This window comes from Podarcis gaigeae (assembly GCF_964106915.1).
Source record: "Podarcis gaigeae genome assembly, chromosome: 4".
NCBI classification, from domain to species: Eukaryota; Metazoa; Chordata; class Lepidosauria; order Squamata; family Lacertidae; genus Podarcis; species Podarcis gaigeae.
This window is the reverse complement of record NC_139677.1, coordinates 39963713-39979558: the sequence shown is the minus strand read 5'-3', so window position 1 is coordinate 39979558 and position 15846 is coordinate 39963713. Positions and strand designations below refer to the sequence as shown.

The window sequence follows — 15846 nt, the reverse complement described above, 5'->3', positions numbered from 1 at the left end:
TTATGGACTCTATACATCTATACTGCAAATTGCATCTTATATCGCCTGACCGGGCTGCCTGATATTCTTTGGGCTCTCTTCTAAAATGTCCTTAGTATTCTGTTTCTCCAGATTGAACATGGGGCTGATTTAAGGAACCCAGATAGCAGCTATGGAGAGAGAGGTGTGTCGTATTTGTGTAAGCCATGTTCTTTTAGCTGCCGCAAAGGATGTAGAGCAGCAGACTAGAGGAAGGAGATGGAAGAAGCAAAAGCCCCCTCACAGATTCCTTTAGAGAAATTGCTTATAGAAAATTACAGCAGACAGCTCATGAGTTGAAAGCAAAAGAGAGAGTACTATATTTTGGAACTCTGTTTATGTCTAACAGAGGTTTTATGGCGAACAACTGGGTTTATTAAAAGATACTACCTCAAAAATATTGCTTCATTTTTGTTAATATAGCAATTTTACTGCAAAGTTATTGTTTGTTTTCTTTTAGAAGATGCCTTTCACACTTAACCTTTACAGTAAAGATGGGAATCCTGTAGCCCTCAAGGTGGTGTTGGGCTCCAACACCCATCAGCCCCAGCCCACAATGGGTGATGGTCTCAAGGGTATTTAGAGTTGTACACGAGTGACATTTAGAGGCCCAAAGCTTCCCTTACCCGCTTTAGAGAATAGCAAGGCTTGCTTCCGTTTATGGTGTGGTCCTATGGCTTGTTCTGTGCAAACTCAATGGGAACAACTGCATAGTTCTCACTACTTTGATCTTTTATTGCCTGTGTTTGAAGCTGCTCCACTGTGCTACTTTTATGGCTGGGTGAGGTTTTGGTACATTGCGTATTGATCTTGGTGTGTTTCATTGTTTTTTTGCTAGCGACTCTAGTCATTCTTTTATGGACAGAGAGAGAGAGATTAAATGCATTTGAATAAATATAGTCAAGTTGAAGAGAAGGTAATATTGAAGTAGGACCATTTCAGTTCAAAGCCGCACAGCCCCATAACCCCTTAAATCAGCTTTTCTCAACCTATGGGTCCCCAGATGTTATTGAACTACAACGCCCATCACCCTTATCTAGCAAGGCCAGAGCTCAGGGATGATGGGAGTTGTAGTTCAACAACATCTGGGGACCCACAGGTTGAGAACCGCTGCTTTAAATGATCCCATTGATTTCATGCACAGAATTCCATGACCTTTCCACCATGTGTTCTGGACCTACTGGATCAGACAGACGTATTAGACATACCAGCACATATCTCTCTGTACACATTTCATTTTGAACATTTCGTTTTTAAAAGAAGTAACAGCACATTTTTAACAATAGCATCTTAAATATTTACTAGTGTAATTCAGAATATGTCTGCCACTCATTTCAGAATGCACCTCTGACCGTTGCTTTCTGGATTATACATTAATAGTTCCATTCTAACCATAGTTAGTGTTAAAATACTAAAATAATATTGAAAATACAATGATGTGACATGATCTTAAAGTTGCCTTAGCAACATCATGAGTATGAGTACTTACGGCTTCTCTTATAACAATTACCTTTTATGTTATGGAGACTTGTAGCATGTTGAAGGCTATCAGATGCATTATAGCACAATCTTTTGTGGATTTTGTTGTTGTTAAGAGGGGGTGTGGTGTTGAAACCTTCATCTCCTGCTGTGGGCCTTATATAGATAGAGGAATCATACTTTCATTGGAATAGTAGTTTCCATTGGTAGAATGAGTAGAAATCTCCCCACCCCACCCCAACCCCATGCAAATAGCAGACATAGAGAGGTCAATTCAGGTTAGGATCGCAGGAGGTGGAAATTGAGCCCCAAACCACATCTAGGATTCTGATTCCCATCAGGGGCCCCATTCCCACTATGTATTTTTAAAAGCCATGCAAGCAATTGTTCATTTTGTGAATAACGTTTCGTTTAAGCTTGATCTTAACATGGCTACCCTCTAGAAAGTGCCTTCTGTGTGCTGTTTAGAGATGGCTACCTATGTACAAGTTATCAAATGTTGTTGTGTTTGTTTATGCCTCGTTGGGGTGACAAGAAAGTACCATTATTTTAATTTTAAGCCAATTTAGAAGTCATTTTCAACAGTATTTATATATATATATTGACTGCAAGGGTTGGTTTCGCTTACAGTTATTACTTAAGAAAATGCAAGTGTTAATGTAGCAGCAACTAATGGGGAAAAAACCCATGTGATAGTTTGTGATTGCAATCTTGAATTTAGTTATTACAGTAAACCCTGTTGCATGCACGGCAAACTACTTCTGAGTAAAAAAAATGCTTAGGATTGTGTTGTGTTGTGTTGTGTGGAGTAAGTTTCTGAAAATGTAATCAATCCCCTTTAAACCACCCCACACATTTAAATAGTGCGTTTGTCTTCAGAAATTGCCAAAAACTGTGTCTCCCACATCCTAACCACATAGCAACTGGTGCCTCTTGAAGAGCAGCTTTGGGTGTCAAGCTATGCTAATTACTTGCATTCTCTCCCAGCAGTGTTGCTAATTATTTAAACAATATTTCATACTTCATTAACCAGTGGACAAAAGATGCCATTACAATCTAGCTCCTTTTGTGGCAAAAATGAAACCGTTTAATTAAGAGTTCTTGTGCGCTTGTCTAACTGAAGCATGCATGCTACGCTGAGTTTAACGGTGAATGTAATAGTCATTGTGAAAATCTGGAAATGAGGACCAAAAGGATAATGCATTTTCACCTTTAATGGTTAGGTTTACAATACTGGAAATCCTGAACCAACTTCAGTTCTTGCCAACTGTATTTTAAAGAGAAAAATGGCCTTGGAAGTCATAGTGACCGGCAAAGAAAATCCTACTTTTTATAAATGTAGTGCTGAAACTCGTGAAAGTAATCTCTCCATGTGCCATATACATTCCATATATTAATTGTGAAAGTTCCTTAGCAGTCTTCTCTCTTAAATAAGTAAGATTTTAATTATGCCAGATATGTCTAACAGATGTCCTGAGATACTGGGAATATATACATAGCACGTCATGTGCCTTATTTTATCCTTGAGAGAATTAAATTAATGTGTTATTCAGAGCCAGTTATCCAAATAATAGTTATCCAAATAATTATTTGGCTATCCAAATAAATGTTAATTCATGTAGTACAAAAATTTCTTCTGAGATTTATTCATTCTTCAGGGAGAAGAAACATGGGACAGAAATAATGCTGGTGTGCAGCAAACGTCTTGTATGCTTTAATTCCGTGCTGTATTTAATCCTTACTTAATCAAAACAACTCTTGCGGCCACCTTCCAAGGAGATGCTATTTAGAGTTGACTCATTGAAATCTGTGGAGTTGCTCTTTTTACTACTGTGTGGAATGAATTGTTCCTTGCGTAGTAACATACTGAGGCTGTATTTGTACAGTGTGGCAAAAGCCACTCTTGAGATCACTTCCTTGTTTGTTAGATCAGATGGATCAGTTTTGCTCTTCTGTGCAACACTAGACAAAGGTATAAGGCTTAGACTGAATCCTGAATGACCTTAAAATGGAAGTGGGATACTTTCTTATTGAATTGATGGATGTACCCTTTCCAATGCTATGCTATTTAAACACAGACATCAGCAAACATTAGTATGATCCAAGTTTTTGTCACTTGAAAGATATTATATATGTAGTTGTGGTATGGTAAAAGGTAGCTGTAGTATTTGGAGGACACCTAAGCTAGTAATTGTTTCTAAATTAAGGCCCTTTTAAACTCTACATTCCAGCGATTGATGCCTAGTGGTAATGAAGTCTCTGTAGGTGACCATAACATTCTGTAAAGAAAAAAAGAAATTAAATTAAAACGCAGAGACTAAAGATTCATCTTCTAAAACACTACTAGACAGCTTTGTAGGTATTAGAACAATGGGTTAGCCTTACCATGTTCCTCAACAGTGCATTGCAATTTCGACTTATCCTTTGCTTTCTCATTCGATATAGGCACTTAAGCCTACTGTCTGAATTTAAAAAAACGAAAACAAAATCTCTGTCTTGGCCAAGGCTGTTGCTTCTAACTGGAATGGAATTCAGCTCTATCTATATAATTGTTTCCCTATATTGGGACTATCCCAGAAAGTGTGAAATGTATTGTGGGTGTGCTTTAGCTTAATCATCCGAAGAAGAACTAATACAACTTTCTAGCTTACGCCAGCAATTGAATGCACTCCAGCACACAGCTCTATATATGGAGATTGATTTCCTGCCCCCTGCTCAATATATTTCTGGTTTTATTCATCAGATATTAAACATAACGACAGCATAATATTGTATAAATTTCACAGTATAATAGCACATACAGACTAATGTCACAGAATCATAGAATTGTAGTGTTGGAAGGGATCCCGAGGGTTATCTAATCCAATGAAGGAATCTCAGCTAAAGTATCCATGACAGATGACCATCTAGCCTCTGCTTAAAAACCTTCAGGGAAGGAGAGTCCACCACCTCTCGTGGGAGTCCATTCCATTGTTGAACAGCTCTTACTGTCAGAACGTTCTTTCTGATACATTGGATAGAGTCCTACCCTCTAGAGCAGGAGAAAAGCAGCTTCCACCATGTGACAGCCATCTTCTAATATCTAAAGGGCTATGCTATCTCTTCTCATACCCAACTCCCTCAACTGTTCTTCATAAGGCTTGGTTTCCAAACCCTTTATCATCTTGATTACTTTCCTCTGCACACATTCCAGCTTGTCAATATTCTTCTTAAATTGTGGTGCGCAGGACTGGACACAGTACTCCAGATTTGCTCTGACCAAGACAGAATAGAGTGGTTGATGCAGCCTAGAATAGGATTAAAAAAATTGCTGCTGCATCTCACTGTGGGCTCATCTTAAGCTTGAAGACAATAAGACCTCTAGATCCTTTTCAAATATATCCTTCTGGCAATCCAAGTGCCCCATCTTACGTATTAAAATGCCTGCCAAAGTGTAGAACCTAACATTTGTCCCTATTGAAATTCATTTTATTTTATTTTTTATTTTAGTTTGGGCCCAGTTCTCCAATCTGTCAAGGTCATCTGAAATCTTCTATCTTCAGCAGCATTGGCTACCCATCCCAGTTTGGTTTGATCTGCAAATTTGATGAGCATCCTCTCAATTCCTTCATCAAATATAGAGAATATAAAAATAAATTGACAACCACAGTAAAGTATTTCAACTTAAACCACTGAAAAACTCCTCAAGCCATGTCTTATGTACCCTTACTTGGGAATAAGTCTCCTTGAACTTAGTGGTATTTACTTCTGAGTGCGCATAGGATGACAGTCTATCAACATCTAAATTATGAACGTCTAAATTATATCTTTATTTTATAGAGGTTCCATTCAAATCCATGGACTGGGTTGCAGCTGTTAGTTATTACTTTAATAGGCTTTGCAGTAATAGGGAATATCTAGCACAATTTTAGAAAAGTTTTTATGAGGATCTGAAGATATGATGACATGAATTTATTATTTTAGATTCACAGTCTTAGCTTAAACATTGAGTAAGTTAAGATGGCCAGCAGATAAATCCCAAGGGGATTTCCCCTATAGCCCTTTTTGTGTGTCTCTTATATTAGTTGACACTTGCTTCACTTTTCTAAATAGGTGACTTAAGAAAGCTAAAAAAATCACCGGAATGTGAACTGGGCCAACACACACACAACGCATAATTGAATATTGGAAAATTACTCATATTTTAATTTAGATTCCATAGGTAAAGGCAAAGGGACCCCTGACCATTAGGTCCAGCCGTGACCGACTCTGGGGTTGCGGCGCTCATCTCGCTTTATTGGCCAGCATGACTAAGCCACTTCTGGCGAACCAGAGCAGCACAAGGAAACACCATTTACCTTCCCGCCGGAGCAGTACCTATTTATCTACTTGCACTTTGACATGCTTTCGAACTGCTAGGTTGGCAGGAGCTGGGACTGCTCACCCCGTCGTGGGGATTTGAACCGCCGACCTTCTGATCGGCAAGTCCTAGGCTCTGTGGTTTAACCCACAGCGCCACCCACTTTCCTTAGATTCCATAGTCTGATATAATTAAAGCATTTTTTTAAATTAAGGCACATAGACCTAAACCGCTTAGCTTATGTTTATGCATTTTATCTAGCGGTGCAACTTTATCTATAATCCTTCCCCATCTCACCCCTGCTGCCACCCTGACACTCAACCAATCACATCCTAAAAGAGATAAAATGAGAGGAAGGACAAGTACAAAAGGATGGCGTTTCAGTCATACTGTAGGAATAGAGAATGAATAATTGAAGATGCCTGAAGAGATAAGAAATTCATGAAATGAAGAAAACAGAGGCCCTCGTATACTGTGCATGAATTTTTGTCCTTAAAATTTCTTAACTTCCTTCGTGTGTGTGTGTGTGTGTGTGTGTGTGTGTGTGTGTGTGTTTTTACAGTGTAGTAGCTAAGAGTGAGCTGTGAGGCACAAAGTCTATCTGATTCATATATAGCCTCTGTTGACAGTTCATTAGGTAGCATTAGGCAGGCAACTGTTCTCTCTTCCTCATTCCCCACAGAAGTCCCCAGAGTATATGATTCAGTTTGGTAGTATGATTTGATGTCATGTTGAATGATTTAGAATAATTTGATTTACTCAGGAGTTAAGGCTCTGTAGCACCAGGGGCACAACAAAGCCTAGAGAATCTAGGCCTAACACAAGGTTGCTGTTCCATACCCTCCAACATTTCTCCAATGAAAATATGGATGTCCCATTCCATAATGATAATTTTACTACAGTGGTACCTCGGGTTACATAAGCTTCAGGTTACAGACTCCACTAACCCAGAAATAGGACCTCGGGTTCAGAACTTTGCTTCAGGATGAGAACAGAAATCGTGCTCCGGCGGTATGGCAGCAACGGGAGGCCCCATTAGCTAAAGTGATGCTTCAGGTTAAGAACAGTTTCAGGTTAAGAATGGACCTCCGGAACGAATTAAGTACTTAACCCGAGGTACCACTGTATTTATACCCCACACATCTTACCTGGTTGCCCCAGCCACTCAGGGCAGCTTCCAACATATATAAAAACATAATAAAACATTAAACATTAAAAGAAACTTCCCTATACAGGATTGCCTTCAGACGGCTCAGGGGTTAGATAACTCCGTACCCTCCAACATTTGTCCAATGAAAATAGGGGCATCCTAAGGAAAAATGGGACATTTCAGGATCAAATTGGAATCCAGGACAGCTTCTCTAAATCAGGGATGTCCCTAGAAAATAGGGACACTTGGAGGGTCTGTTGTTCTCTGCTGCGCGATAAGGGGAAAAAAAGAAATATAAGGGCTTAGAGCAAATGCTTGGCATGCAGGAAGCCCTAAGTTCAAAACCATAGAAGGAGCAGGTGCCAGATGATGGGAAAAGCCCTTGGAGACATTAGAGAGCTATTGCAAGGCTAGATGGACAAATAAGGTAGCTGTAGTGGTATAAGTTGCAATAAAGCAAGGTAAGCTGATAAAGAAAGACCTGATGCATGATAGTCCTTGAAACACACCTAAATAAACTCTTTGAGTTTGACCTTTTATTTCTGTACCATACAATACTCATAGAACTGTTGGAAGGTACCCTGAGGGTCATCTAGTCCAATGCAGGAATCACAACTAAAGCATCCCTGAAAAGAATAGGCTTTCATTTCTGGTAAATATTGATCTCCGCTTCAGCCCTTTGGGTCTTTGGCCCTGGGGGAAGAGGAGACAACTGCCATAGTAGTGTGAAATATTTGTACTGTGAGAGACGAGGTGGACCATCGCTCTGATTCAGCATGAATCTTATTATCATATTTTTTTGTTTAATGGGAGTGTAATAAGCACATTGTACTTCATACATAATTTTTTTCCCAAGGATTAACTTTCAAAGCCTTCTTCTTTTCTTCATTTCTCATGGTTGAAAAATGCTGATATGAAAACATTGTTCTAAAACTATGAGACAAATGTTCATAAGTACATTTAGCCATGACTACTTTGAAATTTTGACTTGTAGGAACCATAGTCAAGAAAAAATGGATTGCACACCCAATAGCAAAACCACTATAATTCATTTTCAACAGTACTTTAATATAACAGAAGGGTCTTTAAAGTTAAAAAGAAAAGGAGATTCAGTAGGAGGAACTGTGACTAATATTCTCTTCTGATGATTTATCTGTTCAATTATTTTTGAGCTTCACAGTGACTTCAGTCCAGACTGCCATTGTCTTCTGGCTTTTCATTGTCTTTTAATGCATCACTTTCCAAAACCAAGTGTGTGAAAACTTGAATAGCAAGGTTATTAGGTTATTCTTTATGTATTCATTAACATGAGCCCTCTTTGTTTAATCATCCTAAATTTCAAAGCTCAATTAGATTTTCAATTGTAATGTGGTGTATTAAGAAACAATATTGGTCCATTCTGACAATAATTTATAGTCAAGCAGTGTTAATTTTGATTTGCATTTCAATGGTAGCTAACTGTTCTAATAAGGATTCCATTGTAACATACGAATATGTGGACTTCTGGTTTGTAAAACACATTCCTGGTTTTAAGTCAATCCCAAAAATGCCAATTATGGTATTTTTAAAAGGACTTCTACTATGAGATGTATCACTAAAAGGCTCAGGTCTGAGACACTGTTGGGACCCAAGCTCTGCGTGCTTTTGCTAAATAGAAAGGGGGGGCAGGGGGAGAGATTAGGTACACCTTTGGTCTGATACAGTGTGAATCTTATTGTTGACCTTATAATGCTAAAACTCCTTATTCATTATTAGAGTTCCACTTCAATCAGACTACAGTGGTACCTCGCTTTAAGAACAGACAGTTTACGAACTATTCGGTTTACGACCTCTGCAAAACTGGAAGTAGCATCCTGGTTTGCGAACTTTGTCACGGTCTAAGAACAGAAGCCGAATGGTGGAAGGGCAGCAGTGGCCAGAGGCCTCATTGGGGAAAGCACACCTCGGTTTAAGAATGGTTTCTGTTTAAGAACAGACTTCCAGAACGGATTAAGTTCATAAACCGAGGTACCACTGTACATAAATTGTCAGGAGACTTTTGGCGGCAGTCAGCAGTTGTGGAGTTCATCCTGACTGGCTGCTTTCTTCTAAAGAGCAACATGTTGCATCAACATGTTGAACATACTAAGTCAGTCATTGGTTCACGTAGCTCTCCAGAGTTTCTGATGGAATTAGCTCCCTTTAAGTATCGTGAATGCAGATTCATAACTCCCACGTTGCATCCTGTTATTAATGGTGCAATATATGTGAGAAGTTAGTTCTTCATCGGAGGACTTCTAGGATTACATTTGGCTTGGTAGGATGTTTATCTTTTACGATGCCAGTGCAGTTAATGTTTTAAAGTGATTGATGGTTGATCGTGCTTCAGAGTAAGCTCTGGCTCATCCTACTGCAAACAAACACAGTCGTTTTTGAATGGATTAAAATACCACACTCTTCCATCCATGTCACCTCTGAGGCACGCCCAGCATATTAGGGTTGAAAGAGAAATGATGTCAGAAAACTGCAGGAAATGTTTTCCAGAAGCTAAGGAGGAAAAAAGATAAGATTGCACAAATGACTCCTTATTCAACACAATCCTGTTTACTGGTAAAATAAATTGGTGCTTTGCTAGCACGTGCCATGGTTTCTCCTTAGAAAAGTGTAGCAGTCGCTGTGAACAACACTTCCCTGCTCCTGGAAAACTGTTTTGAGACATTTGGTGGAATGCAGGGTATAAATTTCTTAAATAAATACACACTTTCCCATTACATTTTGAGGTTTTAAAATGGTGACCACCTGTTATCAATGATTGGCTTATTATTTTTTAAGCAGTTCACCTAAGTAATGGGCAATTGAAGATGAATGTACATATACATATATTGATTTCTCTCTGCCACATTTTTGGGGGATACTGTAACTGGATAATTCTAGACACTTTGGAGTTATAAAATACCCCAATTTTAATCATATTTGTTTGTGGCGGCAGGATTATCTGCCTTCAGTAGAACTCGGTTTGAGATAAATGTGGTAAGCAAAATAGCCCCCGTCCACCCCAGAAGAATTAGAAGTAAATTCTTCTCTTGCACCATAAAACTGCTGTTTTAAAACTGTAAACATATGCAGTTCTATTATGTTTCTGGTTTCTAACCCATTCTGCATTTCAATTTTATACTTAATTGTAGAATATAAAGTAGACATTCTGTTTTCTCAGTTGCCAAATCATAGATAGGAGAAGCTTCCAGTGCATATTATTTATTAATGAGATCTAATTCAACATTTATCTTTTTTTCCTGATGCTTCTGTCATGGGTTATGAGGCCTTGTGAGTTGCATGACCTTAGACAGAAAAGTTCCCATAGTTGGAAAAACCACCACTTTTATGCTGATAGTGATCCCCTTTAAAAAAAAAAAAACCATGTACACAAAAACCTTGCCACCCAGCTTGTGAATTAGCCTTTTTTTCTGAAGTAAGATTGGTTGGTGTTGCACTCTAATAGGGTCAGTAGTTTAATCAAACTTTTGTCACTTCACAATGAGATTCAGAAATAGTCCACAATGTGAAACTAATTCCTCATTTCATTTAAATGGAATGAAAACTAGTGGCCATTTTAAAAATATGGTACCTTAAATTACTCAAATTATTAAGGCTTCCAAAAGGAACATATTGTTAATGTTGAAGCTAAGCCAATTTATCCATTTTTAGCTTGGTTAAACCTCAAATGCTTTTGCTTATAAGAGCACTGAACTGATTGAGAATAGATTCCTATTTAGGTAGGGCCACAATCCCGGTGCACTTTAGTTTGCTGAACAATCAGCCCTACAAGTCTTCAAATGCAAGCAAATAAACAAAAAGCCTTGTCATCAGTGCTGTCAAAGGTACATTGTGCCACAGCGGTTAAATTCACTGGGAACTTGAAAACCTAATAGATCAAGGCCATTGTGAACAAATTAGCAAATTACACTGCTTTGATTGTCTCCTGCACTACATTGTCTTTCATAAAGAAGCCAAGCCAAGCTCTGCATATTTGGTAGTGCTTACAAACTGGATTGTCATTAGAGGCTAAGGCTCAAGTGTAGGATTGATTCTTCTCCAAATCTTGTGTATTTATAGTTGTAATGAAAATGTCAAGAAGGATAAGAAACAAGAGGCAGGCCCATTTTGCGTACAGATTAATTCTTACGTACTTAATCAGAGCACCAATTTACGGTGTAGTGCAAGGAGGAGGCTTTCTTGTTGAATATTGCTGTTCACATAGTGGACTATTAATCTGCTGTCATGTGTTTTCCTTGGGGGAATGAGGTTCCTTCCTGAGGAGGTCTGCAAGGTCATGTAAATACCAGGAGTTGGGAAGCTCTCAACTTGACTGCCAATCTCTTTAAAGAAACAGAAAGGAGAAAACTTCAAGGAAACCCAGTTGCGACTCAGAACTGTGTTCCCTGTTTTATTATGTACTGTCAATATGTAATGTCTTGAGAATTTAAATTTACTTCACTTTACTGCCAAACACTTATGTCTAAAGAACTGCCTAAGTGCCAAATATCTTCATCCTTCAAACATGAGCCAAAAGCACCATTTTCAGTGTACTATTAGTGTCCCAGATGTGAGCAGCCTGGGGGGGGGGGGTCATCTGCCTTTGAGCATTACTTCACTGCAAACATGCTCCTTATACCTTTGATATTGGTTCAGTTTGTCCACACAGTTGCCACACTTTGGCTCTACCCCACCTTCAAGTATGGCGTTTTCCATCCATACCAGTCGGCGTTTTTCTGTGTAAGATCAAACCTCTTATTTGCTTTCATTCCTGCCTTAGATACTGGCACTCCTGCAATTTGTGGACTGACTATGCATGGACAACCTGCACAGTAGATCATTTTTCACACCTGGTGCTGCCTATTCTGCCACCCACCATTTAAAAATAATAATAATGTGTAATTGCTGGACTATTAGTTCTTCTCAGCAATACAGTCATACCTTGGGTTAAAGTAGCTTCAGGTTGAGAATTTTCAGGTTGCGTTCTGCCACAACCCAGAAGTAACGGAATGGGTTACTTCTGGGTTTCGCCACTCGCACATGCGCAGATGCTCAAAATGACGTCATGCGCACAAGCGGTGAATGCAACTCACGCACACGCAGACGCGGGTTGCTTTCTGCTCAGGATGTGAACGGGGCTCCAGAATGGATCCTGTTCACATCCAGAGGTACCACTGTATAGCCATAGATTTTAGAGCTAGCAAATATCTGAGGCTGTCTAAAGGAAAATGTATACATGTATAACCAGTGCTGGGCTTCCACTAAGAGCACATCGGAAGTAGTTAGGAACATTGCCAGAATAAAAAGGGAAGTCGGGGATGAAGTAGTAGGTGTGGAAATGGGCAAAGCAACTGAACCACCCACCTGAAAACTCTGGAACAAATAGTATGAAAAGCCCACCGGAGTAATGTAGAGCCGATTTTTTCCCAAATCAAAGCACGTTATCTGTGTTTCAGGTGGACCCCAACTTTCAAGGGGGCAGGGACCGTGTTAGGTATTGTTTGAGGGTAGAATCATGCAGAATAAACAAATTTAATGAGAATGCAAACAGATGCTAACACATAGTAAAAGTAAAACGCTGGTATGGATGAGCCCAAAGTCACTACAAAGACAATCGTTCTTCCTGGGGTGTTGTCCACAGCACTTGCTGGTCTCTCTTCAGTTTCAGATTTCCCCAAACATACTTGAGCATCACCTGGAAACAGTTACTAGCTTTGTTGTTTTGAATAAGCATTTAGTAGTTGGAGATAGTTGTTTATTTTGTAAGAGACTGGGTAAACTAGAATCTAGAGACATTTAAATTTATTTATTTATTAAATGTTGGCTGATGTTGTTGTGACTTAGTACATGGGAAAAATGCTCCCTGGATGTTCTTGGTAGAACTGCTCTTTTACTGTAGGAACTTGATATTTCTGTATCTTGTACCCTTTCTGCAAGAAATCAATAGAGTTATTTAAATTCTTTTCTCTTTCACAATTTTTCCACGAAATGGCAGAAAGGAAATGGGATGGAAGTATTAAAAATCAATAACTGCACATAACTAAAGTGGTTATGCAGCTAAAATTGATATACTGTATTTTAAATAAGTGAATACAGTCAAATATAATAAATAGTAAACGTTACAAAATAGATTGCATAGTTTGCCTTATATCTTATACATCTTGGAATTATATACACTGAAGTTTTTTCTCTCTCTTGTTTTTATATTCCATAGCCCACAAACTTGCTTCAAAGTTACTGATATCATCCTTTTAAGTGGGAAATGTTGACTAAATGCAGTTACTGTATTTCTGATTTCAATAAGTATCCAGTTTTAGAACCCAGTTTGTACATTTGTATCAAAACTGGGCTCGAAACAGTGTCCCTAAGTGAATATTTGACATTTAGACTTAATGACAACTTCACTAGAACAAGCCAAAGATGTTACCTACTATTCTTTCAAGCTAAGAAATTATTGCCAAAGGTCCAGATGGTGCATTTATTATCACCAGCTGCTGCTGCGAGTGGTATAGTTTGGCTTAATTATAACAGGACAAGGAAGTAATCAAAACCTTCTGGAAAAAGAACTCTATATTATTATTATCCGATCTGTCAAGCATTATGTGAAATAGTTAGCCACAATGAGACCTGTCTGCAAAACACACAGAGAGATGTCTCTATGGTGTGTTTGTATGATACCTGTCCAGTTTAACCTAGGCAACCTGCCAGTCTGATGCTGTGATGTGGGGGGGTGAGGTATCTCTGTGTAAGTGTGCAGATGTGCTCAGAGCAGCCCTCCCTGCTGTTCCATTCAGTTCAGTTAGCAGAGCTTAACAAGGTCAGGATGTGAATGATGTCAGACTGTGTTACATCTTTTATATCTTGAAGATACACTCAAGGCCAACACCTTAAGTTGCTTCCATAAATTCCCCATGATAGCAGCACCGAGAGTCCCAAAACAGAAAGCCTGTGTCCCAAGAGTAAATTTTACCTCCCCAACATGCAGCCTCTCCTCCTAAGCGGGGGCGTAATATGCGAGAACAAACTTTTAATTTTGTGCTTCCCAAGCAATCCAAGATCAGTTTGAAGATCCTTTTCTCTTTCATCCATTTTACTGAGATGTTACAAAGCAAAGATCCATCCCTTTTCTTCTTACTCCCTCTTCCCATCAGATAGAAATGAGCAAAGCATATCCACAAGCTAATAACAAAAATAATATATTTCCCCTTGTTTCTGATGGTGACATAGGAGAAGATTATTTCCTTTTACCCCACGCCAAAGCTGCTTCCATGGGCTAATGATGTTTTCAGCATGGCCATTCTATGTAGATGTGAAACCTGAGAGAACTCAGGACTCCTGCTGATTGGGTGTTTCCTCGCTGTCCTTGGAATACAGCATAAAAATGGAAGGTTTTTAACTTGCTTTTGTCTTCATCCTTGTTGCCCCAGGGAAATACTGCTTAATCCTACCCAGAGATGCACTCATGCCATTAGTTCACCGAAGGATGCTTTGTTTCGATATGTAAGTTGCTACAACTAATTTTAGGATCTATATAAAGTATAAGGGTTAGATGGAGAATATTGGCTGAATTTAATTTTTAATGCAACGTACCTAAATCAGAAGCCTGAAGATGACAAAGTACTCTGCCTAGCCACAGGATCATCTCGCACATAATGCTTCACCAACTTAGTAAATAAATGAAATAATAGCTAGCTGAAGACCAGCAGGTTTGAGAAGGGTTATTTCTCTTCTTGCATGAAGTTCTGTAGCTCTGAAGTGCCTCTGACTTCAAAGCGAAAGGAGATAATGGAGGTAGCGGTGATGATTTACAGAGATTCTTCTTCCCTAAGGGCTCATCTCTGTTCCTTACAGGATGTATTTAGATACTTTCCCCCAACAACCCACTATTTACTGGTATATACTGAGCACTTACTTCGGTTGGAACTTTTAGAGATTTGGTGGGGTAATCCGGTGGTGAAATCAAACACTGACTGAGTCTCTTTCAGAAACAATTTCCCACAAGTAGATTCTTAACATTTCCATTAACGCAATACTTGTTGCCCAATATCAATTCAGTCAACAGTGCAAGCCTATGTAGCAGCTTGTCCTCACCAGAATTTACTGTGCGTTTGCAGCTGTTTGCATTCCCATTTAATTTCTGTCAGCCACATGGCAGTACCTTCAAACAACACCAGACTTGATGCCCCCCCCCCCATAAATTCAGGTTTACCCAATACAGGAATAATTCAATAAGTTGGGAATATTATTATTATTATTATTATTATTATTCCTCAGATTTGCACAAAACCAGAAAAATGCACAAACAATACACTTCCTGGGGTGTGATTTTTTTTTAAAACAAGGTAACTTACCTTTCAGTATAACAGAATTAACAAATCAGAAGGCAGGGACAGACACAAAATGGACAGCCTCTTGGTATAAGTGGGAAAGACAGAAGTAGCTCCTCATTTACAAATTCAAATGTGTGCAGGTATAGACTATTCTGATCTAATTTGAATGGGGGGTTGTAAAATTAACAGTTAAATAATCCTCAAATGTGGACACGCCACTTGTCTACTCAGAAGTAGGCCCTTTAGGGTTCAGTAAGTCATACACCTAGGTAAGTGGCTATAGAATTGCAGCCTTTCCATATATTTCAAGATAGAGTGGGTCCAAAAAAATCCAGATAGATGTCCTCAGAAAGCACACATTCCTATTCTGAGCAGGATTGGAAGAAATATTAGCAATAGCATTTGGCCTCAAGCTAAACTTTTGTTTCCAGCATTGTATCAGCAGTCTGAGGCCTCTTGAATTCAGCCTGCCAGAAGGGGAAGCAAAGACAGAGCGAGGAGGAGGGTGAGTTTATAGG

The 15846-nt window shown here is 39.0% G+C and overlaps 1 protein-coding gene across 5 annotated transcripts in view; it reads left to right on the top strand.

Annotated features, from left to right (window-relative positions):
• Positions 1 to 15846, top strand: part of MID1 (midline 1) — a 268171-nt gene that overhangs the window by 202755 nt on the left and 49570 nt on the right. The window lies entirely within an intron of this gene.